At 36.3% G+C, this 18,503-nt stretch overlaps 1 long non-coding RNA gene across 1 annotated transcript; it reads left to right on the plus strand.

Moving 5' to 3' along the window:
* Positions 1–5,919: 5,919 nt before the first annotated feature.
* On the plus strand, positions 5,920–8,759 carry LOC136855170 (uncharacterized). Its single transcript, XR_010857938.1, has 2 exons — positions 5,920–6,193; positions 8,460–8,759. It is a non-coding gene; the product is annotated as an uncharacterized lncRNA (long non-coding RNA).
* The last annotated feature ends 9,744 nt before the right edge of the window (positions 8,760–18,503 follow it).

Raw genomic sequence — 18,503 nt, forward strand, 5'->3', positions numbered from 1 at the left:
TTATGTCGATATTGCCCGTAATATTATCCAGATATTGTCGGTGATATTATCCGGATATTATCCGTGATGTTATCTGGATATTATCGGGATATTTTCCAGTATCAATTCGGCCCCTCTGTCCGAACTTTCATCCTTACACTTCTGAATGACGCATTTTTCACCCGTTATCATTGTCCATTACAATTTAACTCTTTCAAAGTGCTCATGCCCATTCTTCCACTGACGATACTAACCTTTTGGCCACTCCTGCGTATGTCCACATGACTCTTCCATTAATTCTTATACTATGCAAGTAGTTCATCACCAGCTCTTCAACCATTTCTCTTTTATTTGTATTAACTTTCCATGCTTCAGTTCTGTAAAGAAACTTGGTTCAGCTCTCCTTCCATACATTATAACTTCGGCTTTCACAGTCAATTCGATCTCTTCCCAGTCTTTTGAATCTACCCGCCACCTTTCCTACTTCACATATAAGGAATTACCTATTTAGAATTTTCCATTCAACATTTGGAAACATAACTTCTGGAAATCGAAGGCAAAAACTGATATATCCCATATTGGAGAAACAAATCCACTTATGGCAGCAAATATATTTAAATATAAGTTTATTAGATTTATTTGCTTGTTTATTTTATATATATAACAATGAATTTGTTTAACGTTTTCAAGCCATGCAACCAGTGTTGTTGTTCCTTATTCCTATCGCTTTCCTGCAAGATTATGAAGACTAGTCTTCCAGATGATGCGCCATTTGCTGAAAGGGACATGGCGCGGAGTTCGTTCTCGAGTAAAGTCAGGCAGCCTAAAGGGAGACGACGCACATAACCAGATTCGAGATTCCCGTCATTCGGAGAGAGAGGCTTCCTCATCAGACTCCTAAAAGCCTTCACTAATCAAAGAGTCAGCATCCACAAAAAGTGTTCGAAATGAGCCTTCAAGAGGCTTCCTTATATCCTTCGCAAATGTTAGGTGAATCTTGAACCCACTGGACTGGCAACACTGGCAGTGTAAAGATGGAGTAATGACATGAAATTTATTCCACTTCAAAATTTAATATGAAATTGGCAGTTTCCTTTTTAATCTAGTTTCTCCATCACGACCATAACAAAATCTCAACAAAAATTGAGATAATACTTCCACCTGATAAACCTTAAAATCATCATTAGGGAATTCTGTGCTGGTGGTCTGAATAAACTCCATTCCTTGGCCAGTAAACATACAAACAAATAAATAAAAGAATTAAAAGAATTAGTTTACTTACTTCAAAGCACTGATCTAATTCAGCTAGACACCAGAACAGTGGATACATTTAGCCGTTAGCTTTAGACATCAGAAGATTGAAACTGACCAAACTACTTTCACTCAGTTTAGTAGTCTTCCAGGACCTCATGGAAGTCCTGGAAATGGAAATGCAGACAAAACTACCAGGATCCATGGGTGGCAATCAGGAGAACACTGCTTGTCGTGGCCTTGAGAGACCAATACTCCTCACTCCCGGAAAGTAAACTCCCCGGAGTAATCTATCTCTAAGGCCTCCATACAGGACCCTATCATCAGGCTTCCCCAAGTGCCCTTTGAAACGTTGGGAATATTCTATTGCAAATAAAATAAATCAGATTGTACACTTTTTGCATAGCACATTCATCGCATTTTTCAAGTGACATTCATAACAATTTCTCCTGAAAAGAAAAATTGGTTTATGGTCTATAATCCCTTATTCAAAAGTTTTACCTTTTTTAATGTATGGCTGTTCGTTTCTGTGAAGTCTGAACATGTGTAAGCGGAAATTTCCCACAATCCCTCGAAAACCGCCCATGAGGGGATAGTAAGGGCGCGCATTCATTGGGCGAAAAAATATTATCATTTGGGCGCCAAATTATGTACTATTTTGACACTCATTATTTCATTGGGGCGAAAGTCATGTCTTGATCCTGACGTAGACCTCCTGTGGTTTTAAGACTTTTTGTTTCCTGTTTGAAAATATTACTTAGATATAGTTGTATACCTGAAATAATGTTCTTTATTATGAGACACATGAAATCCCAAGTTACATAGTTCCAACTAAACATAGGAATTAAGTGATACCTGCAGGTGCCGTTCCTATTGGCGGGGGAGGTGGCCGGAAATAGTCACAGGAAAAAGTCATAGAAAAAAGTCAATTTTGGCTGGGAAAAAAGTCACATTAATTCATGGTGGCAATTAAAGCAACTGAATAAAACAGAAAATATTTTAGATCTTTTCAAGATAGTGACCCCAAGGGTTTTCGAGGGTCGGTATCTAGGATTAATAGTTCTTGGGGTCATTATCTTTACGAAATTTACAGTCTTTTGTTTGTTTTTATGGTAATCCCGAACGGGCTTGTACTGAACACGCCGCAAAAGTGGAGGATAATTACCGGGTTAAGACCCTTTGGGGGGGGGTCACTATCTAGGAAGATTAATGTGACTTTTTTTCCTGTGACTTTTTCTGATTTGTTTCCTGTGACTTTTTTTTCTGATTTTTTTCCTGTGACTTTTTTTTACCTGGCTTCCCCCTTTGGAATAACTGTTATGTCCACACTTACTGCTCTTGTGGGTGAATTGAATTGTTGTCTTGTTGGGCAGTAGCAAACAAGTGGTGCCCAGGCCCATGCACGATAAAAAAAACCGCGCGCACGGTATTAATCGTTAATATATGAAATCATCATAGACAGAGCACATAAAATTTTTAGCCCATGTAAACAACGTTGTAGAAAACAAGTATTGGGAAGCCTTCTGAATCATATCAACCGCCAAGGTAGTTGGCGATTAGCAAAAGCCCAGCCGCCAGGGCCACAAAAACACCAGCATTCTGTAACTCTGGAAATATTCAACCGACCGGGATGAAACTCGGCTTCAGAGGCTTCCCATAAAGTCTCTAATTGTGCCATCGAAATCCGTTCAGCCTTTCCGGAGATCCGGATATCGTCTTTTAGCATTCAGGGTAACAGATACAACCATAATACTTTTTCTGAAAGCTCGTATTGTAGAGGGGTGCCTTTTGGTGTTTGATTTTGGAATAATGAAATTTGAAAGTTAAAGTAGGCCTATGCTGTTCTGATGATTTTCAAATTCAAATTTCCTGATGCTCAAGTACGGACTGCTCACAACATTAGAAGAGACGCCATTTTCTTAATGTGTGAATTCGTCATTTATCTTACGTAACAATTTTTTTTTTTTTTATTTAGATGAGAATCAAATGTCTCTTATTTTTCCTGTACTGTATTTCCAATTACTACAATATTTTGGAAATCTAATGTAATTAACAAGTCTCTTTTCTTAATAATTTTTTTCTACGGAAGTCATTTTACTCTCGAGCTGGTGTCATGAATGATCATCAGCCTTGAGACTGAGGTTTGCAGGAGCGAGTGGATGCGAGACTGACAGGTACACTGTTTTCGACATGTGTCATCTTATCCTCTTCATTAACGTGAACCAAAGTTTGTTCAGTTAAGTTTTAAGTTTAATTTCATATATTTCTCGAAAATCGTTAATGGCAATTTTTAGTTTTCTGTACAAGGAAACTACTGGGATGGCTTTGTCTGTCCGTCCGCACTTTTTCTATCCCCACTTTTTCCTGCCTGCCCTCACATATTGAAAACTACCGAGGGTGGAGGGCTGCAAATTGGTATGTTGACCATCACCTCGGTCATCAAACATACCAAATTGCAGCCCTCTAGCCTCAGTAGTATTTATTTTATTTAAGGTTAAAGTTAGCCATAATCGTGCTTCTGGCAACGATATAGGATAGGCCACCACCGGGCCATGGTTAAAGTTTCATGGGCCGCAGCTCATACAGCATTATACCGAGACCACCGAAAGATAGATCTATTTTCGGTGGCCTTGATTATACGCTGTAGCGGCTGTACAGAAAACTCGATTGCACCGAAGAAACTTCGGCGACTTTTACTATTTTTTTAAACAATAAAGAATTTGGCGTGGAAAGAACCGTCTTCCTTGGTAGCCAAACGATTTAGTATCCCAAGTTGAGGCATCTAGCACCACTTGCGTCTGTTATGATTGGTGCTTTTACATCTGTCTATGAGTACAATTGTACGTTCTTTATTGTGGCTCTTGGGGAGTGTAATAGTATTTGTACGTAATGCATTTTTATTGTAGACACCCCGTTGTTAGGCCTATTGTAAAATATTGATATGCTTTGCAAAGCTACGACAGACCTCGTTACTTGGAAAGTTGGTTCCCCCCATCTTTCGATCTTAAAAGCAGAGAGCGAGGTTTATTTTCTCAATTCCACTTTGGTCTGAGGTCATCTATCTCTGATATTGTGGTACTGTGTTCAGTTTTCTTCTTTCTTTTCCTTATAGGTAAAAAACCCGAAGCTTTAAAAATGTATTGTAGTACTATCAAGTTTCTATGGCTCGATAATCTTAGGTCTAATAGCGTCTAGCATGATTTTTATCCAATGGCCTTTTAAATTATCTTTTACGGCTCATATATAGCTTTGGAAGTACTTTTTTAACCAACAAAGAGCCAATTTAATGACAAAACATTTGATCAAGGTAAGGAGGTAGTTCAGGATGCCAAGGAAAAAAACACGATGACGTGTACGGAGCATAAAATGCAACCTTACGAAATGTCAAATCTGTTTTACTCTTTTTCATATTTTCGTGTATTGGTAAAAGAACTTAGCCACCGTCTTTATCAGAAATCCAATTGATGACCCTATAAGGGTAGAGGATCACGTACCAGAACAGTAGCTAACATTACCGTATAATAATAAGAGCTAAAAAGGAACAGTGCCCGGCAACTCTCAATAATAATAATAATAATAATATATAATAATAATAATTTCTGTCGATTTTCTTATCATCGCCTTAATCCACTTCGGTGGTGAAAGGGCGACAAACAGGCGATTGCAGCGGTCGTTAGCTGTCATCCCTCCAGAACAAGCTTGTTTCAGGTGATTTAGCGAGTCCCAGCGGGAGGGCAGGTTTCGTTGATGCTCGACTTTCTAGTTCAGTTGTGTTTGTGATCTCGGCCGCGCTGTACTGGACGATCGTTGGTTTTATTTTGTTTCACGTTGTTTGTGTGTGTATACAGTCCTGCACAGGGATGATTCCCTCTTTAGGCCGGCCCAGGTAAGTTTTCCAAGTAAGGTTTTTCTTATATTTTATAATTGTGTTGTAGTGTTTTCTCGTCAGTATGTAACCCTGCAGAACAGGAGAGCCTTTAGTTCCTTTTTTTTTTTAATTTTTTTTAAAAGTGCATTCTCCTTGTATGCTCTTCACATCAGAATATTTTGTTGTAGTCTTGGTGCGCAGTGTACAAATGCAAGTCACTAGCTTGACTTAAAATTTCTTCTAGGTTTAAATAGCCTATATGCTTCACTTGCCCGTTTGTTTAAAATATTCATTTGAGGTCTAAAGAAGCTTGATCAGTTTCTAAGATACGTCGTATTGTGAGTAGACCGCAAAACTTTAGGCGTGCTTCAAGGTTTGTTGGGTTGGCGAGTGGATACTGTTGCCTGTTTTGCTTTCTATATTTCTCAAATATTTAGATTGTGGGACTTGAGCTATGACATACAGTTGCCGTATGAAAGTTTCCATTTGCGGGTTTTGTATCTTCAAATATTGGTATTTTCGATTTTTGTAAATTCCTACAGTAACTGTTCAAGAAGTTTAGTATGTTAGGTGCTGTTTTAGACTTAGTTTCTAAGCCTATTTGTTACCGCTGAACTACATTTGGTATTAATTCTATGCACTTTAGTTTTATACTATGAAAAACTGCTCAGTACTGAGATGTTTTCATTTAAACTTTATGCTGCAATAGAGCAAGTGTTCCAATGCAGTGGGGTTTAAAGTTTATTGAGGATTAGAGAGGCTTAACTTTACTATCACAGCCTTCCTAATATGAGGTATAGTAAGTTCATTTAAACTTCAATTATTGTAGGCTTAAGTGGCAAGAAAATAGTAATAACGCTTATCAGTATTTATAAAGCCTTGCTTGCTGCTCCATGTCTTAGTATTTTAAAAACCTATGGCCCAGCTGATTGTAATCAATAGTCAGCCTTTGGTTCTTTCCACTTGCTAGAATATTTTGGCCTTTAAAATATATTTTCTTTTCAGGTCAGGGTGCGTCGTTAAATAAGAGTGCCACAGTGAGTTATTTAATTGTCTTGGAGTAACAGATACCTTATGGCTACACAGGATTAATGGGTGAGTAAGTGAGTATTTCTTTCTTTTTTTTTTTTAGTTGTGACTTGAGCAACCCCCCAACATGTTTTAGAGTAGCTTTTTTCAGAATAAAAACTAAGTTTTCATTTTAAGTTTAGGATTTGTTTTAATGCATTTGGGTATTTTGTTCAGATTCAAAACCTTGGTTTTGAGAACTTTTAAACTTTTATTTTTGACTTTAAAATTGCAAAGGTTAAAATTTAACTTTAACAGCTCTGAACATTTTAAAGTAATTTTAGGGTTTGTTTCAGCTTCAGAACTTTTTTTTAAAGTATTATATTTTTATTTTTGATTAGTTTAGTTATAATTTAAATTTTTTGATTACTTTAGTTATATTTAGCATCAACTATATTTCAGCTTCAGAAGTTGAAGGTGTATTATGTGTAGGATTTATTTAGTGTATTGTGTGTGGAAGTTTGTTAGTGTATTGTGTGTGGAAGTTTGTTAGTGTATTGTGTGTGGAAGTTTGTTAGTGTAATGTGTGTGGAAGTTTGTTAGTGTAATGTGTGTGAATATCAGCTAGTTTCGTTTTTTTAGAATTGTAAAGTTTAGTAAAGCCCCATATTTTGGAATTTTGAAGTTTTTGAACACTAACAATTTTTAAAGCTCTTGGGTAATTATCAGCTTCAAAAGTGAGTTTTGCGTGTGAATTGAGTCTTGCGTGTGAATTGAGTTTTGCGTGTGAATTGAGTCTTGCGTGTGAATTGAGTTTTGCGTGTGAATTGAGTTTTGCGTGTGAATTGAGTTTTGTGTGTGAATTGAGTTTTGCGTGTGAATTGAGTTTTTTGAGTTTTGCGTGTGAATTGGGTTTTGCGTGTGAATTGAGTTTTGCGTGTGAATTGAGTTTTGCGTGTGAATTGAGTTTTGCGTGTGAATTGAGTTTTGCGTGTGAATTGAGTTTTGCGTGTGAATTGAGTTTTGCGTGTGAATTTTTTCTTTGCCGACTTCCCAAGTCCACCTTTGCCGGGGTGGCGGTGCCACCTGCCAGGCAAAGGTGGACTTCGAGTTGTGCATGGTGACTTGGTCAGTCACCATGCACAACAGGAAGTTCAAAAACAAGCATGGTGACTTTGTCACCATGCTCAACAGGTATTTCAAACCAACCAAGTTAGACCTTGAGTTAGATATAGATCTTGACATATAGGATAGGCTAGAAAAGGGTTAAGAACGTGGTAATTTTATATAGATGCAGGGGTTAAGATAAAGGTAATAAACACTCCAGTCTATATCTTAAGGATGCTGGGAATACTGGGGTAAAAAACGCGGTAGTCAGACCTAGTGAGAGACAATTGACAGTGCACGTTATTAATAGCAGAGGTTATTAAAGTACATGAGCCCTTTGTTTGGTAATGAGATTTTAATTTGAATGTATTAGTGCAGCTAAGAATAGGGTAGGGTAACTCTTGACATGTTTATAACTTAGTTTCATTCCCACTAGTAAATAGGATCTGAGACATTAAAGGATTTCATTCCCACTAGTAAATAGGAACTAGACAGGTAATAGGTGGATCTTAACGATTTTCTACGAGGCTTAGGTCTTGGGATGTTAAGGAATTTTTTAGATGCTCATGTCGTGGACTTGGTCAGATATTCTAATAAGTTGGGTTAAGTGTAAATTGTAACTCAAATTTGGGCAGTCTTGTTAACGTCGTTCCGTCAACGTGTTCAACATCCCCACCCTCCCATCTTACTCATCAAGCAAAGCTTTCATGTTAGGAAATACAGTTCTGATTGCATTGCATATTTTCATTGACCCCTACCTTCATCCACCTTTCCTCCAGTGCCGAATCTTGCTTCGGGAACCCTTTTCTCATTCTGAATTCCCCAACTTAATTTTTTGCCCCTTGGGATTGTGCAGTTTCAATTCCCGTAAGACTGGATACTAAAGGACGAAAGTTGTCAGTGTTTGCATTTCATGGCACCTTTCACACTTTGTAAGATTGCTGCCTTATTAACTATATCTTAAAGGATAGCACTCTCTATCCTGTTATCTTTTTGGGAGTTTGAAGGAACAATGGTAGTAGTATGTGGGATTGTTAATGTGATAGTTGATGGCAGTTTGAAGTAACAATACTAATACATGGGATTGTTAATGGGAAAGTTTACTCATACGATATAGTATTAAGATAATAACCTTAGAATAGCTGCTGGGACTAACTGAACAGGCTATTTTCACTTAGAGGTAGGTTATGTCATGGGAACTTTTAGTATGTTCTGAAACCAAGGAAACTACTTTTCTTATGCACAGGCTGTTGGTGTAGCTGCAGCAGACCGTAACATCGACACTAATACCAATGGAAAAGCAACGCTTCTTCGTTAAGACAGTATCCTGTGAGGATTCGAAGCGCCCTGAATTCGGTTACCCAGACAGCAAGAACTCAATTTGTAGTAGACTGTCCAGTGACGGTTCGAAGCGCACTAAATTCGGTTACCCTGACAACTAGAACTCGGTAGATGCTGTGTTCTACCTACTATTCAGTTTTTTAATCTGGTTGCTTTGGATATATTTACGTGTATGAAGACCAGCATAATATACATGTCTATAAACTTTTTCCATTTCTTTAACCCCAAAATCTCATGATTGGGAAGACTTTGTAATACTCTTGAAAGACGAGGAATGTCCTATGAAATCAAAGGAATGGGAGTTACTGATTGGTTGGTTAACAGAAGTAAGATGGGGAAATTGGTATGAGAAATGAAGTAACTGAAATACTGGTTTTTAATTCTGAGGGGAGTCTAGTATATTAACCTCTAATTCTGGTGTTTACTTGCAGTAGTCTATGTAGATTTAAACTTCTGTTCAGCAAAGTGATAGTCTTTTGGCCCCTCTGATGACGGAAATAATCAATGTTTAAGATCATTCCTTATGATCTGGAGATCGCATTTGGCCGAGATTATTTGTGAAGGTGACGAGCGATAAGAGTTGGAAGTGAAAATTCACTTTGACATAAGACCGCCAAGAAAATATGTTAAAGGTCTAACGGGGTTGAGTCCAAATTCTATGTAAAGGTTATAATAATAGTTATGCAGGTAGCAAATTTTTAGTAGTGATAGTGTAATTTGTCCCGAGAGTGGTTATTGCTTGTGCTATAAATTGTTGAAGTTACTGTGACTGTCGATGGTTCCTACAACACAGGCCTTAACGTTGGACTTGTACGTATCAGGTAATTGAGGCGATAGAAATGTAGGATTTTTGCATAATGCATTGTTTAATTAGTTGGTGGCCTTGTCTCTGGCTCTAAAGTTTTTGAATGTTAAAATTGCTCAAAGGATTTTGTGAGGATGGGGTTGTGCTTCTGGTCGTTAGTTTCGCCAATCTCTTGGTAATACTTATTTTAGAATTGCGAGTAAATTGGGTTCGCTTGAGAATTGAGAGCGCCAGGACAGGTACTTAGGAAAATTGGTCTTCCTTTTATCCTGGCTACGATCCGAAACTTCGGATAGCGTCACCTAATTCTGACTTTACATCTGTTTTTTGTTGTTTGTGCACCGCCACGAAGCATTCTTCAATATGTCTATACAAAAAGAAAAGCCAGAAAATATCGAGCACCTTTTTCGTCGGTTTGTTTCGGCCGAGTAATGAATAACTAATGCTGATGACTGTCAATTATTAACCAGCTAACTACTGAGTTACCAGCCAACCGATTACATAATTAACACCACATGGAAACTTGTCCTAAAATACTTCTGCCTTTTTTTTTTTTTTTTTTTTTTTTTTTTTTTTTACTGATTCGCCCAAGTGATTGGTGCCAATTTGCAGGATTTTGATATTTTGTCGCCCAAACGATATAATGAATAGTCGCCCAAATGATATATCGACTAACGCCCAAATTCGCCCAGATGAAATACGCCCGAAAAAAGGTCACATTAAGTTATGGTGGACGGTAATAAAATCGCAGGAATAAAGTCAGTCATAATTTTATGGTAAAAGGAAGTGGTAAAAATCAGTAGAACAAATTATATTAGGTAAACTTACTTATATTTTTCTGTAATTGTTCCGATATGTATAAAAATACAAAATTGAGTAATATAAATATGAAGTAAGCAAAAAATATTGCAATGATATACTTAGATAATTACTGCAAATGAAAGCTGATTCCTTGCGATGCCCCAAAACCATTGTTGATAATAAAATAGAAAACATTTTTGTGGATGAAACCTTTTTTGTGGATGAAACCTTTCAGTTGAGTACGTCTGGAATAAAGCCACGTGTACTGAAAGTATCAGTAGAGTATATTGTCCTGTGAGTGTCTTCATTTTCATTATTTCAGGGATGTATGTACACAGCAAAAGTAAGCTACAGTTACTCATTGTTCCTTACTTGACCTAGACAGCAGAGAGGATTAGCGTATCCAGGTGGCCGAGTATGGACAGCAATTATAGGCGTATAAGATCACCCCATTTTGTAAATAACTTTTATGTATATAGGTGAATCTGCTCGCTGTAGATAAAACCCTTAGTGCTGTCCGTTGCTGAATTTATAAACAATGTGACGACAGATAGATCCGCATAACCCTGCCATTAGGCTGAGCATAGATTCGTGTGTACTTCCATGCTTCTAGGAATTTCACACCATTAGCTATGTATAACTGTCTATTAGTCCATATTGTAAAAATACAGATAGTTGTTTACACGAGAGGCAGAGAAAGAGTCAGCATTTCTACTGGAATAGGTTTAGCTTTGTATTGAAGCATGATTATATGGGAGTCACTTGTCAAGTGTTTGTCAATGCCCAAGATATATATACCACTCTTTCCTTAGCTATGATGTTAAGATCATTATTATTATTATTATTTTTAAGAATGTTTTGAAGTTCAAAATAAACACATACAGTATATATATGTAACGGAGTCAGCATAAGACCTTCCCATGGGGCAAAAAAAAAAAAAAAAATGTTGAAAATTCGAGAACAAGTCAGTCAGTTCCAAATGGGCTAATCCGGTTAAATATTTCACATACATGTAATGCCATAATATATATACAATGATATCAATATGTAAGTCTTGTATTGCCAGTTAATAACTGATTTAAAATTTATTTTAATTGGTTGTCTCTTAAATTATGACTGACTTGATTGTTTTTGTTTGATTACCTGACATCTTTCCCAGCCAAAATTATGAATTTTTCCCCGTGACTTTATTACCGGTCGCCACAAATTAATGTGACTTTTTTTCTGTGACTTTTTATCCTAGCCAAAATTACGACTTTTTCTGTGACTTTTTCCTGTGACTTTAATATCGGCCACCGTATGACCAAGTGAAGGGTAAACTATTCAAAATTTCGCGTAAGTGAATACAGAAGGACATACAAAAGTTCACAGAAGTGAATTTGCAGAGGGACCTTTAGTATATAAACATAATTATTACAAAGGTAGGGAAATGTGTTATATACAGTAAATTCGTGTGTGCGCGCGTATGATGGGAATGTGACTGGGGAGGGATTTGGGGTTATTATTTATATATTTACAATGCTTAGTTGCTTAGGGGGTGGCTAATTATGTGCATTATATTTACATATAATTACATTGTGTAACTACATTATTACATTAGTTTTACATTCCGTTTCTTGTTCTTATGGGTCTAATAAATTTACTGATTTTTTCCGAAGTATTTGGTTGGTGATTATTATGGGAGTGACCTTGACCTTGATTATACAACGTAAAACGTCGCACAATGGTCTGGAAATAAATACTGCTGTAATTTGTTATTGACTCATCACAATGAAAAGCTGGAAATTTTCCTAATCTACTGCGGTCTGCAATCCATTACGCTTGTTTGCCCACGAGAACGCACACACAACCACACGGACACATATACATATACATATACATACAATGGTTAATAATCTGTGTTGAACATATCGAAATGAACTATAATTATCGATAGCCACGTGGAGTGTAGAGGACTGAAGACCACGAGGAAAATGACAGCAGGTGTCCAGGGAATAGTGACCCAGACTAGGAATGGGGAACTCTTTGTGGTCAAAAACAACCTTTATAATGCCACCTGGAATTTGGGTGTGCCGATCCACTGGACCTTTAGTTTACAAGTGAAAAGGTGCTCTCACACTTGCCCATTCACTACAACATCTCACAGTCAGCACTTCCTTCTCTAATTGCATGTAAAACGAATGAACAGGTATAATACTACACAGTACCTGTATGTCTGGAATCAAATTTATCTAACTTTGTGGCTCTTGTAATTTACCTTTTATATCGCAATGAAATGAGTATGTGCTACAAATAATATCAATCACTGTTAGGAGTTGTTGTGCCTAAAATTGTTTTATCCTGTGCGGTTCGCACGTACACACCACACGCATACAAACATATATATACATATATAAAATTTATGCATGTGTGTGTGTGTTTTGTATGCATGAATATATATATAATAAAAATATATGATATATATAATACAAATATGTTAGAATATATATAAACTTTTTATATATATATATGGTTTATATATAAATACTACATATATATATATATAAACTATATATATATATATATATATATATATATATATATATATATATATATATATATATATATATATATATATATATATATATGTGTGTTTGTGTGCATGAATATATATTATATAAAGGATTATGAGCTGCAAAAATATGAAGCGGTGACTAGATATAGTGATAGTGTGAAAGCACCTTTTCACTTGTAAAATAAACGTCCAGCGGATCGGCACACCTTAAATCCAGATGGGATTCTAAAGGTTGATTTTGATACAAGGATTATTCCTAGTCTATACTATTCCTTGGACACCTGCTGTCATTTTCCTCGCGGTCTTAGTCCATTACACTTTGTAAATATAGTTATAACCCGTGAACTATTTATTTGCATGATTCTCCATATATGTTCAATACAGATTATTAATATTATATATATATATATATATATATATATATATATATATATATATATATATATATATATATATATATATATATATATATTTATATATGTGTGTTTTGTGTGTTTGGTGTATATGTATCTTTAGACATAGAGATTATAGAAATATTATGACGCGGTGGATTAGAAAAATTTTCAGCTATTCATTTAGATGTATCACTGATATAGAAGTAGTTAGTTCCAGAAATTTGTATGACGTTTTATGTTGTATACTTTTGTTTCAGTTATATCTTTTATACTTTACGAAAATAAAATTAAATTTATTGCCTCTAGTCGGCAATGAATTAAAATAATTCGATGGAAAAATAAATAAAATAAAAATAAAGAGGAGTTTGTATGTATCTCGTCAATGGATGACACTCATTTTCGTCAAGCAATAGGAATCGGACGAGGCGTTGGTTACCTTGTCCATAATGACGTAGTTATCATAAATATCGTTAATTTCAGGACGGCAGTCGATTTCTATGAGGTCTCCTTTTGAAGAGCAATTGTCAAGGTATTCCAATATTTGCTATCAAAGTTGGTCAGTGGGGTATGTAGGGTTTATGGATTCGCGCGCACACACACCACACACACAACACACATACACACACACACACACACTATATACACACACACACACACACACACACACATACACACACACACACACACACACACATATATACATATATATATATATATATATATATATATATATATATATATATATATATATATATATATATATATATATATATATATATACATATATAATATATTATACATGAATGTGTTTGATATGGTCAGAACTGTTCCTCTTGTATTATAAGAAATTTTCTACCACGTGTTGAGATGGACATTAACAATTATGAATGGTCACACTTATTACATATTCACTTCTTTTCTTTTACATAAAAACGATTAATAAATACTTATTAACCGGGCATATTTTATAACAAGCACTCACTTATAATTTACTTGTGATTTGAAAATATAATATGATTGTACAGACGCTGTCAATGAAACATTCAATTTTACATGACAAATTTCAGTTGTCTATATAAATATTAGTCAGTACGTGGACCCTTCAAAAAAACCGGTGAACAGAGAAGTAAATATTAGAGAAACCAAAAGGCTGATGTTGAAGCCCTTCTCACTGATATTATCCTGCTCATTTTCCCATAATCTAGACTCCTTCATACACTGTGAATACTTTTGCCCTACATTTCGAGTACGTGGACATAAACATGACATTTATACAAACGCCACACAACATTATATACATATATATGTGCATGTGGGTGTGTCGGTACGCGAATTATATCATACGGTTGTACTGACCAATTTGATAGTAAATATATTTATATATATATATATATATATATATATATATATATATATATATATATATATATATTATATATATATATATATATATATATATATATATATATTATATATATCTATATATTGTATTTTATATTTTTGATGTATATTTGTGGGTACATGATTATGCACCGGTTGTAAATGTGCCTGGACGACAGTGTAATCCCCCTGTACGATAATGTTGTCATATCTTGAAGAATGTTTCAAATTTATATTTGATGGTTCTCTCAGTAATTTTGTATTTTTCTGCATTTCTGTTTTACATTGAACAACATTACTATTATATATATGAGCCTTCATAAAGGATTTATTTCTGTTAAATTAGAAATAATTCATTAGTAGTTTACTAACTGGCATCATTATGGCTTGGAGAGACGTTCTGGATTTCAACTTGTGATTTATCGTTTTTTTTTTTTTTTTTTTTTTTTTTTACAAATATGGATTACAGTGAAAAAAGAGATATCGGATCTGAGGGAAGAGCACCAATTACTTCTTAATTAAATTCTGGGGATGTGGGGCGACTTGGACACAGCGTTACAAACACGTGAGTGGAAACAAAGCCAACAACTAGCGAGAGGCGACTTTCACCTAGGAAACACGAGGCGAAATGAGCCAGTCTCGCCAGAGAGAAGCCGAATTTTTGGCGTAGTTTTGAATGTTATTTTCGGGGGTAGATTATGGATTGATTTGGGGGGAGAAAGGATTTCTTTAATTTATAGAGCTCAAGTAGAGAAAACAGGCTATGGACTGGATAAATTTTGGGGACGCTATATCGAGTTTTTACAAAGTTATGGACGGTTTTGGGGTGGGCATCTGTGGGAAGCTCTCGATACCTAGTACGAGAGAGAGGGATGGCAAGGTGGAAGAAGAGTAAGGTGATTTCGTGAGAGAACGAGTTTTGCGTTTTCCCGCGCAGTGACGTCACTTGGAACTCAGCTGAGTAAGTGGCAAGAGGTTCATTGACTCATACTGTTTTGGAGGGAATTCGCCGATCTTTTAACATTTCAGTCAGTTGATAAGTGACAACAAAGATGGTGGCATGTGCTGTGTTTGGTTGCAATAATCATGATCGCCATCGCCAAGAAAAAGGCATTTCATTTTACAGATTTCCAAAGGATCCATCTCTTTGCAAAACTTGGGTTAATCTGTGCAAAAGGAAAGATGATTTCAGCGTGAAGAATGCAAGAATACCCTTCATTCATTTTGTCCCTGGTGATTTCGGAGAAAGCCTTGGACATATACTTTTAGATTATCATCCTAAAAATGCACGCACATTGAAAGATACTGGTGTGCCTACTCAACACATATATACTAAGGATATAACTCCAGATGAATATTTTTTATTTGCTATATCAACAGAAGAGTATTTTAGTTGGCTTAGCCTATTTTGGAATTGAAGTTATGTAAGAGAGAGAGAGAGAGAGAGAGAGAGAGAGAAAGACCCAATTCAATGTTTTTTCAAATGAAAATGGTTTGGTTTATTACTAGCTGATTCTGAATACAAAAATTTTGATTAATCTATTTATAAGGCATGTTTATAAAGCTTGCAATTCAGATCTTTGTATGCCTTCTTTTTGTATAATTATTTCATTTTATAAGCCTGTATCTGCAACACTTTTGCTTGATGATTGATATAATTTTCATGAAAGAGATTTTGCTTAAGCCTATAATATAGGTCTAGCCTAGATTTTTTTATGGGACAAGGCTCTCTCTCTCTCTCTCTCTCTGTATTTTTGTCAATTGTGGGTTAATAGTACATTACTTAAGCTAGATTCCTCCTCCTGAAGAGCTCGCTTAAAAGGTTCCTGAACTTGGCTGCTAAAGAAAGCTTTTTTTTTTTGTAGACAATAATAGGTTGGTTCAGGAGCCCTTCAGGCAAATATATCTAGCTAAAGTGAACGGGTTTTAGTAAGTAGGCCTAATATTATGGCCAAAACCCTTCATGATTTTCAGTAGGCATATATAAAATTATATATCGATATAGGCCTAGGTCTTTATTAGGTTAAGTAAAACTCACGACAGAATTCTCTCTCTTCGTCTCTTCGTATTCTTACTCAAGTAATATATTATTTTATCCTGGTCGTATTTCATTTACAGTAGGCTATATAATACAATTTTATATTATAACTACTTAATAATGAACTAATTGAACTATAAAACAACGCAATAGTGCCCTATGGCTAGAAATGCATCGCAGTAATATTTGACCATGAGTAGTTCTGGGTTCCGTTTGACGTCACTGACTCGTCTCGAGCTGCGCGTGATTCCACCTGTTCTTCTTCCACCTTGAGGGATGGCTTCTCCTAGAAGCCCCATGACCGGAAACGGTTAACCCCATTTGTTTCCACATCTCAGTGAAGGTTTTTATTTCCTCAAGGACAGCAGGCATGTTGCAGGTGTATAGGGTGAGAATTTATCCCCTTAAAGTCTGGTATAGCTTGAGTACACCAGGAATGGTACGTAAGTGAAATGGCACTCTAGTCCAGCAGGGAGTGATTATGCAATAGAGGGGCTAGTAGCTGGTGCCACTAGTAAATGTTAGTGACCCTTTGTGTGAGGTCTCACTAGCTCTAGTTGTAGGGTCATTCCGGAGAACTGGGGATTGGCACTCTTGGTGCTGGCTCGTTCCAGGGGATCGAGTATCGAGTATGAGAATTTTAAGGTCTCGTTTTTAGAGAAAGGCCTCTGGTTTGTTCGAGATAATGGATAGTGGCACTTTATAGCGGAATCGAGCATGAGAATTTTAAGTGTTTCGTTAGAGAGTGTTTTGGTGGCCTTGTAGTGCATGGGTCATTCCAGGGGAATTGATTATGAGAACCTTAAGATTTTTGTTCGAGAGAACGTTCTGGTGGCACTTTCTAGTACTTGGCTCATTCCTGGGAATCGAGCTTGAGGTTAGGGTTTGTTCGAGAGAAAGTTTTGGGTGTTCCGGAGAACATAGGTTGGTTCAAATAACTTAGGGTCGCTCGAAAAGAACGGGTTTTGGGTTGTTCCGGAGAACATAGGTTGGTTCAAAGAACGTAGGGTTGTTCAAAAGAACAGGTTTGGTTTGTTTTGAAGAATGTAGGTTTGTTCGAAACAACATTGTTGTTCGAAAAGAACAGTTTTCTTCTGTTCCAGAGAACTTTGGTTTGTTCGAAAGAATGTGGTTGTTCGAAAAGAACAGGCTTGGTCTGTTCCAGAGAACGTAGGTTTGTTCAAAAAGAATGTGTTTGGTTTGTTCCTGAGAACGTAGGTTTGTTCCTAAGAGCATGGTTGTTTGGAAAGAACAGGTTTGGTCTGTTTCGGAGAGCGTATGTTTTATTCAAAAGGACGTGGTTGTTTGAAAAGAACGGGTTTGGTCTGTTTCGGAGAACGTAAGTTTCTTTGAAAGAACGTGGTTTTGTTTTTCTGGTGCAGGCTCGTTCCATAGAACTGACCATGGGATTTTTAAGATTTTGTGAGAGCCCTTGATAAGGGGTAAGTTCGAGCAACTTGGCCGTGTATGGTAACATGGAAATTTGGTAAATAGTTAGCATAAGCCTTAGTGGAGTTTAGTTTGCTGAGAGACATGTGGGATGGACGCAATGGTAAAGGCTCAGCCGAAAACAACTGGGGTTGGTTTTAAGTTTACACAGAGATACTCTTGAAATACATACACTTAATTTCCTGCTAGTAATATAAAGCAAGCAGGGTCCTTCAAGCTATCATGCAACTGATGTTCATTTGTTGTGATCACGTGTGTGAAGAATTTTACATTATAGGAAAAGATTGACCTGACGAAAACACATGATCATAATGGTTCGTGAAGTTTATGTTACTCTAAGAGGTCACAAGGTAATGTTGTGACAGGTAGCCAAGCATGTGTGTTGGCCACGAGGTTGTCTGAGTGAAGTCTGGCACGAAGTTTTATGAGATAATGGCGAACAGTTTTGGGAAAATTTCCCTCACCTCTTTGTAGGTTTTATGTATGGGAGTGAAGAATTGCTTATGCACACGAACTTAGGAAATAAA

The sequence above is a fragment of the Macrobrachium rosenbergii genome, chromosome 30, assembly GCF_040412425.1.
Source record: "Macrobrachium rosenbergii isolate ZJJX-2024 chromosome 30, ASM4041242v1, whole genome shotgun sequence".
Taxonomy (NCBI): domain Eukaryota; kingdom Metazoa; phylum Arthropoda; class Malacostraca; order Decapoda; family Palaemonidae; genus Macrobrachium; species Macrobrachium rosenbergii.